Genomic DNA, 9,474 nt, shown 5'->3' with positions numbered 1-9,474 from the left:
CACTTTCTCCCTGTGACCCCACAGGCTTAGCCCGAAAGTTTCCGTTATGTCCCACCTTCAAATGAAAAGCAAAGTGGACGTTGTGCGTCCTCTGTGAATTCCCCCAATAATGCCGTTTAATTTCGATTTGGGGGAAGGGCTCTGGGATTAATCCAATGTATGGAGGATAGAATCAATGTCAGATTAGTGTAAGTGGATGGCTGATGCTTAGCGTGGTCACAATGGGAGCCGAGTCCGCTTTGCGTAATTCAACAGGTCTATGGGTGCCGAGTTATTCACAAAATGCTGGAGTAACTCAGCAGGTCAGGCAGCATCTAGGAGACAGGGAATGGGGACGTTTTGGGACGAGACCCTTCTTCAGACACTGAAGAGTGGTCTCGACACAAAGCGTCACCCATTCCCTCTCTCCTCGATGCTGCCTGTTCTACTGAGTTACTCCAGCATTTTGTGATACCTAATATTTGATCTGATGTTTTTAAATGCTCCAGTTTTTCATAATTTTTCAGTGTTTAATTAATCTTATCAGTCGAGCAAGGGGATGTGTTAACACAATCAGGAATTGCTTTCTAAACATCGTCTGTGTCACCGCATATATGCACGTGTTTGTGCAACTGCTAAGTAATTGAAGCATAAATCCTATTTCCGATACAAAGGTAGGAAGGTCAAAAGCACGTTGTTGGAAATAACACACTCGTCTACCTATTATATAAAATGTAAATATCGCCTATAACAGAACGAAATTTCCCGAGATAAATAACAACAATATCACGGATTTCCTTCGATTCACCATTTCGGGATCACTGGGGCCCTTCGCACTTTTCTGGTCCCGGAGGCTCTGCTGACCACCGAAATATGTCTGACCGTTAAAGCATTGAGCAGCAGAATCATTACAAACGGGACGCAGGGTGTGATAATATAATGAAGAAACTCAATCGTTGACCAGGTAATTGAAACCATAATCCGGACATCCATGTAACAAAACCAGGGAGTATTCGCCAATCTGTACCAAGGTGTGTACATGAAATACCAGAAAACATTCTTTGCGCTGCTCAGTACACTCACTGTGCCCAGAACCACTGCCGCTGTTTTCTCCGTGCAATATCTATGCTTCAGCTTTTGGCAACAGATGGCAACAAACCGATCAAAGGTGAAGGAGACGGTGAACGACACAGAACAGTCGGTCATTGTGTAAAGCAAGACGGCGTGGATATTACACAGGCGGATGGACTTCACAAACATTATTTGATGAGCAATCGGAATCTGTCTCAATATTAGGTCAAAGATAATGACCAGTAGATCCGCCGCTGCCATGGCCACCAGGTAGCGGGTCACACAGCTGGAGAGACCACACTTTCCTCGACACAGGACCACAATTGTCACCAGATTCACTGTGATGCAAAAAGAATGATCATATTTCAAGTGCAACATGATTGCATCCCCGCATTATGTGGTTTACATGAGTTAAACACCGTGAACAAACACACTTTACTTCGATGAAGATCATCAGCAATTTCACCATTGCATCTGTGTTATTCCGAAAGTAAAGAACAATGTTATGGATCTCAACGTATCAGGGTTAATAATACGATGTGGGTAATGCACTGCGCAATGTAAATATCCGTAGCAACAACGCGGTCCGTTTATGTTGTGTGAATGCGTGTAGATCACCCCTGACATGTGGTTCAGTATCAGACAGGAACCCAAAATTACATTGGCGTGAATCAGATGGGCGTTTACCATGCAGTTGGTAAATATAGATTAACTTCCATTTTGAAATTCACCCAGATGATGCCTATCTTTGAAGTGGTAACTGATGGGAGTGTGTGATTTCTGGTATATTTGAGCTTGGAGTAGAGCTGCAATTGAGGAAGAGTGATGTGAAATCAAATGATCGCACACGTCAAGCTACACAGTGATCATCAGAGCCAGGATATTTAGGCGCTAAAAATCTCTGAAATAAGCAGGCAAATAGGCATTATAAAATTACAAAAAAGGCACGAAAAGGGCATTTATTGAAAAAAAGCTTTAAAAGGCATGTATTTCCACCACCAATGTATGGTTAAAAATGATAATATAAAGTGTACTATATTAAATGACCAAAGTTGCCTGGCTGCACATAATTATTAGCATTTTTTTCAAATTATCTGGTGTTAAACTATACCGTGTGTCAGACAGAATATGCTTCAATTGTGAAAAACTTCTTTCAACCCCAGAGGAGGCCACTGGGTGCATACCCGAAACAATCTACAGACTTTATATTCATGTCGATATCTTGTGCATAACAACTACCTTTGAGAACTTCAGCTATGTATTGTATTTCTTCACGATCTTTGTTACCTAAAATCACTCGCACATATTTTCCTACTATGGCTTTACCGACATCGTCAGGAACTTTACGAATATCGTCACTTACTTTGTTGAAATCCTGCAAGTTATTCACTAATGTTTCGCCACGTTTCTCAAGGGAAGTGATAGTTTGTGGGAAGTTTGCAAAATTGGAAGCAATAAACACAAGATCGCGGTGGAGGGACATTTTCTGCATGATTTCACTGACGATCCTGACTGCAGAAGATTCTTCTTCTTCAAAACAGTTGACGATTTATTTTCTCGTTTAAAAATTTTGTAGCATAGTAGAGTACAACAGAGAGGCTTGTATCCCACCCAGTCAAAACGGGATGAGGAGGTAGCGGAATCTCGGGTGCCATTTCCTTGAACAACTGCACACGTGACGGTGTTTTGAAAAAGATTTTCTTGACATTGGAAACTAGATGATCAACATTTGCAAACAAGCTACGTATGTGCTCGGCAATTCTATGGAGTCCGTGAGCTAAGCATGTCAAATGCAACATTTTGGGGAATAAAACTTTAAGAGCACGAGCAGCTTTTTTCATGTACGGAGCTGCATCAGTCACAAACAGAAGAACATTCTCGTGTTTTATACCTTCTGGCCAAAGTACAGCAAGTGAAGATGGAAACAACTGAGTAAGAGTTGAGCTGTTCGACTTCTCCAATACTTCCGATGTCAACAAATACTCCTTTGATGGTTGACCTGCCTCCAGTGTACCGATGACCACATTGGCAACATATCTCCCCACAACATCGGTTGTCTCGTCTATTGAGATCCATATTTTGTTGCATGCAACTTCATCTCTAATTTGCTGCACAACAATGTTGAAGTTGCTCTCAACATAATTTTTCCATAATGATGACTCGCTCGGTGTATTTCTTTAAAAAACCTCTGAGATTTGTTTTCCAATTTCCACACTGGAATTCCAGCTTCAATGAATACCTTGCACAGATATCTCGAAAACTCAGATTTGCTACTGGAGCCAGCAGTAAATGTAGTGAGGAGACAAGCTTGCGTATTTCCTGCCTTCAGTTTCTCTGCCGTCGAATTGTGTTTAGCTGTCTGTTGTTGCTGGGAGACTAAATATTTCTTGTCATGATTCACTGCTTTCTCACGTGCTTTGCAAAACAGCACACAGTTGTCTGTAGAGAATATACCACTCCCGTACACTCAGACCAAATCGTTCAGTTTTTTTACAAGGCGTTGACTTGACTTTAGGCATTTTGATGCTTGCAGGGCTAGATCCTACAGGACCTGGGATGCAGACCTCGACAGGCAGGCCAAGTACAAGCTGAGAAGAGGAATCAGAGCTGCCAAGGAAAGGGACTCTGAGAAGTTGAGAAGTCTGAGAAGTTCTTCTTCAGTTTGGAAGTGCTTGCAAGAAATCACAAGCTACAAGAGGACCCCCCCCCCCACCCCCACCCCTCCCCGCTCCTTGGACAATCGTCAGCTGACTAACGACATGAACGAGTTCTACTGCAGGTTCGATAAACAGAAACTTCACCCTGGTACCCCCTCCCGCCCTCCCCAACCAACACTTCACACCTACTCACAGCCTGACACCAGTTTGAAAAGACTGGACCCTTCCCCACCCACCCCACTCCAATCACCACTTAACACCCAGTTGCAATGGTTGCAAAAGAACACCCACAGCAAACGACTGGGGCCTCGTCCACTACCCACGAATGAACGAGCGACGGTGGCGCCCCAGTTTCGCCCCGGTGGGAGAAATTTTCTTGTAAGTTATGTTTACACGGCAAAAATAAGGCACTCGATCGTGAAAAATGCATTATCTTGCTGAAATCATCACAAAAAAAGGCATGGGAAGGCACTTATGGCACTTATCGCAAAATTCTGGCTCCAGTGGTCATCTGCAGTAGAGATGGAACAAAACCCGTTCTCCTAGCACTATGAAGTGCATCCCACTGTACCACGGTGAGGTGGAACGTTCTGTTCAAATGAAGTTTTGGAAATCACTTAATCGAACTAAATGGCAAACATGAAATTATATCTGGAACGCAGATTTTAATTCCACGGTAACCACAGAGAAGGTCAGTTGATGCAAAGAGAGACTGGGATGATTTCGACAGAAACATGACTAAGTTCGAGATGTTTAATCATTCACACGCTTCCAATACCGGAGACACCATTTTGTGTGTTTGGGTTGAATAGAATTGGTTTCAACTAATTTCTGCCCTTATTTGTCTTGGGTGGCAAACAATCGTTGCAGACGCAAACAGCCGGAAATCAGATCCGTGCAGTCGACCTATTTAATCGGTTTGACACTAATTTACTTTTATTCTCCTGCATTCCCACCAACTGACTTGGATTCTAGGATAATACTGCCAACGATAGCAAAGTCTGAGCAATGATTTTTAAACCATTTATTCCGTGGCATATTTTCAACTGCGCGCTTCACTCAAATGTAAATCATCGGGTCACATAATGTGTTCACAGCCCGGACCCCTATATATCCTGTCACCGATCAAGGACCTACAGACAACATTCGTTTAAACGTGCCCCGCATTCCCGTTAGCTCCTCCAGGTGCTACCACACATCGACAAATCTTAAATCTGCCGAACAACACCCACGTCTTTCAAATGTCGGAGGAACACTGGGGACACTGGTGGAATCCATGAGGTCTCAGAGAGAGGGTTCAAACTCCAAACTATCATCACTACGTGTCCGGATTGAAACTGTGGCTCCGCAGTTACTTGCAGCAACTCTACAAGTTCCACCAAAGAGATGTTAATTTTCCAGTTACTTGGCGGTTTCAGTGAGTTTATTCTTTGCAGGCGAATAGTCGGACTTTGTGTGATTGGCATGTATCCTGAAGTGTTCCATATAAACTTGAGTTAAACAAGGTGATTGATCAAGTTACCTGTATTTTCCCGTTCGATTTTGAAGATGAAAGCAAAAGGTTGTTGAGGGCAGAGCTGAGGACTGCGTATATATGGATTTGAGCAAGGGGGTTGAGAAGGTCCGTGTGGCAGCCTGCTCCGAAAGGCTGAATGGCTTTGGAACAAAATACATCTCGCCGAATGGATAGAAAGTTGGTTTCATGGAAGGAAGCAGAAGGTGACAGTAGAGCGTTGTTTTTCGGACTGGAGCCCGGTGAGTAGTGGAGTGCTCCAGGGTTCGGTGCTGGGCCCATTGCTGTTTGTTATCTATATCAATGAATTGGATGCGAACAGACAAGGCATAATTAATAAGTTTGCAGATGACACCAAAGTGGGTGGTATTATAGATGGCGAAGATGGTTGTCAAAATTGCAACAGGATCTTGACCAGTTGAGCAGCTGGGCTGATAGAAACATAGAAAATAGGTGCAGGAGTAGGCCATTCGGCTCTTCGAGCCTGCACCGCCATTCAATATGATCATGGCTGATCATCCAACTCAGTATCCCGTACCTGCCTTCTCTCCATACCCCCTGATCCCTTTAGCCACAAGGGCCACATCTAACTCCCTCTTAAATATAGCCAATGAACTGGCCTCAACTACCTTCTGTGGCAGAATTCACCACTCTCTGTGTGAAAAAAAAAATTCTCATCTCGGTCCTAAAAGACTTCCCCCTTATCCTTAAACTGTGACCCCTTGTACTGGACTTCCCCAACATCGGGAACAATCTTCCTGCATCTAGCTGATGAATGGGCAATGGGGATTTCAGTCGCACGTTTCACAGCATATAGCTGAACATGATTGGAACGCGCCAAGCCGGATAAAACGTCTCCGTTGGTTTCAGTTCCACTGTTGTTATTTTTTTTGCAACTCTTTCCTAGCAAGCAACGGACGGAACAGCGCCTCTCGCCCCTTCGGCGCTATTAATATCTGCACCTCACTCCGATTTTGTTGCATAACCTGAAACCCATAGAGCCAACGACTCTAAAAGCCACAGAGCGGTCGTGATTAATGTCTCTGATCAACAAACATAGTAGGTTGACGTTCTTGTCCAGATATTCTCCTGAACGAGTTTGATTCGGGGACACAGAGACACGTAGTCCAGGGGCAGGACATTCTGCCCACGGTGTCTTCGCCATTCATTACGTACCTATCGGCATTCCTCAGTTGTCCCATCACTCGGATGGTAGCCGTTTTCAATTACATTTCAAAGGTTCATCTTGATGGTTTTTTTTCAAACGCTGACAATGGCTGCATCCATCACGAACTCAAGCAATGCGTTCTTGAAGCTAATACTAGGTGGCATAACCCTTGCTCATACACCCTCTTACCCCGTCATTTAAACAGCCTGCGCTCCGATTACGGCAACCTATGCGAAGCCGATACGTTTCTCACGTCTCTCGACCCGCTACGGCCCTCATCTCTGGTTCGAAACGCACATGTCCCGCCTGTACTCGGAGACAGCAGCCACCACTTCAGGTAGCATCCTAGTTCACCTGCAACCTCTGTCGTTTGCGCAGTCCACGATTCCACCCAATATTTCAAATATGACTTTGTGTTACAAAGTTGTAACGTGACATCCTGCTGTGCGGCTTGGCTCACGGAGATTCATCTCCACGCTCTGCTTAACCCAGACCATGGAATCCCTCCATGCGAGTCCTCTTTTCAAACGTAGGGTCGTCGCTTTCACCATTTCGCTAAGAACGTGCCCTCTGCGCGCCAAGGAATACCAGATGTCCGTTCAAGTTATATCCCCGACACCCGATCTGACCCCTCCCCCACACTGGTGCACAAATATTTCTCCCTTGCCTTGTCACTCTGCTACTTCCTCCTCGTACGCATATATCCCTTCCCCGAGATCCTCACTTCCCTTTCATATCGCCACTACTCCCTCCCCTAACGTCCACTTCCACCATGTTCCCCGCTGCGGTTTACATTCCATTCCCCAACTTTTCTCCTTATTTGACAGCCTTTGTTTTCTTTTCATCTCTCACCCTTGTCCGCGTCTCTACTCATCGGTCCCACATATACATCCGCCTATCGTTGCCGGGCATTGGCCCACCTGCTGTTCTCTGTTCTAGGTTTCTCGCCCTACACCCTCAGTATGAAGAAGTGTCCCGACACGGTGTCGTCTGTCCGTCCCCTCCAGAGGTGGAGCCTAAGCCGCGGGTTTGTCCAGCCTTTTATTTTGCTTCGCTGGTTGCTTCGGCTTTGTTTCCCTGTCCCAGATATGCGGAGGATGGAATGGAATTGGCCACTGTAAATCGTGAAGAGCACAACAAGCTCAACTTTTTTGCGGGATGTAATACGTATGAGATACGTTTAAACAGCCGGCGACGACAAGATGGCCTGCAGATTTGTATATGTACTTGAATTTATGGCTTCCTGATCTTATATTCTATGTGCAGTTTAATACCCTCCATGCTTTTATGAGTCTCCTTATCAAACTACGTTGTTGCCATTCTGTTTCCTTGCAAATGTGGTGGACACTTCATACACAGTTGTGAGGATCCTCATTTTCCGTCATTAATGCCCAACAAGGCCTCCAAAAACGTGACACCTGAAGCAAGGAGTGGTTTCATCCTCGTTTGTGGGTATCCTGTTAATGCGACAGAAAGCCTGATCTGTGGATCCAGAGAAATTTCTGCAGATAACTGGCTCGTTGTTACACTGAGCGCTCAACGCGCCATGTCTCTTCCAAGTCAATTGTCATGGATGACGGGCGGGGCATTGGAGCAATTGCTATGCCTTTGATTCACAAAATACTATGCAATCCGAAGTACAAGGTCACTGTTTAACCGTGGGCGAATGTGGCGTTTTGATTCACTTGGGGATATTGTGCAGAGAGCTATTGCTACCGACCCAGGCTTGATCCGAGAAATCCGTGTGCAAAACTTGAAATAAGCTCAGTGCCAATGTGTATGACTAAGAAGTGTTCCAATGGATAAAATGGTGACGTGAAACATATATGTTTGTTTGAATTAAATACACGCTAAATTAATTTAACATTTCCTTAGGGAAAGAAGTGGACGGTCGCACCTCGATTTGTTTCCCGCTGTCAGAACAGTCCCATCAGTCGGATTCTTCAGCTTGAACATCTTAAATACTGTAAAGCTAAGGAACTTAACAGAGACACAGTCCAAGCTGGAATCACCCAGCAGGACAGATAATCCGTGGACGAACGAGAAACTATTGCAGACTCAGGTCAGTGACCCTTCATAGAACGAGGAACAAAATGGCGGCGCTGCCATTGCAGCTGCGGCTTACCTGCGGTCCATTTGTCTTTGTGTTTTGTTGTTTTTTTGTGTCTTAATTGTCGATGTGATGTCGTGTTTTTGTGTTTTTGTACTATGTGTGTATGTGGGGGGAGGGGGGAACTGTAAAATTGTAAATATGTGTCCCTTCCGAACGGAGACCCGACCTTTGTGTTCTGGGCCGTGTCTCGGTTCCTGCTGCGGCCTACCATCGGCCCAACTCCTGGAGCTGGCGGCCTCCAGGGCTCTGGTTCGCAGAGCCCGCGGATCGGACTCACCATCAGCGGAGCCGGCCGTCTTCGGAGGCTGCGGGAGCGGCTGCGACTCGCCTTAGGCTCGGGCTGCGTGGATGCCGACATCGGGAGCTCCGGCAGCGGCAGCGTGTTCGCCCGTCCCGGGTCGCGGGGCTTGGGGCGCGGACATTTCACCGTCCGGCGCGGCTTAAAATAGGCCGCGGGATTTTTCTCTGCTGGGCGGGGGCTTCAGTGTTGGGAGCCACGACCGCCCCGACGTGCAGCAACAGCGGCAGCGTGTTCGCCCGCCCCGAATCGGACTTATCATCGGCGGTGCCGGCCGTCTTCGGAGGCTGCGGGAGCGGCTGCGACTCGCCTTAGGCTCGGCCCGCTGCGGACCGTCCGGCGCGGCCTGCAACCACAACAACCTGACCGCGGGAGAGGACAGCAGGAGAAGGGAAAAGACATTGTGGCCTTCCATCACAGTGAGGAGAGGACTGGAGGTGACTCACTGTGATGGATGTTTCTTTGATGGATGTTTCTTTTTTTGTGTGTTTTTGGGGTTGTGTAATTTTAATGCCTATTTAATGCTTTTATTGTTGGACTGTGGGTGACTGAATTTCGTCCAATTTGGATGACAAATAAAGCTATCTTGAATCTTGAATCTCTTGAAGGAGGTGGGCCAATGCCCTGCAACGATAGGCGGATGTACATGTGGGACCGATGAGTAGAGACGTCGAC

This window comes from Rhinoraja longicauda, unplaced genomic scaffold (genome assembly GCF_053455715.1).
Source record: "Rhinoraja longicauda isolate Sanriku21f unplaced genomic scaffold, sRhiLon1.1 Scf000430, whole genome shotgun sequence".
Classification (NCBI taxonomy): Eukaryota; Metazoa; Chordata; class Chondrichthyes; order Rajiformes; family Arhynchobatidae; genus Rhinoraja; species Rhinoraja longicauda.
Note: the sequence above shows the minus strand (reverse complement) of the source record.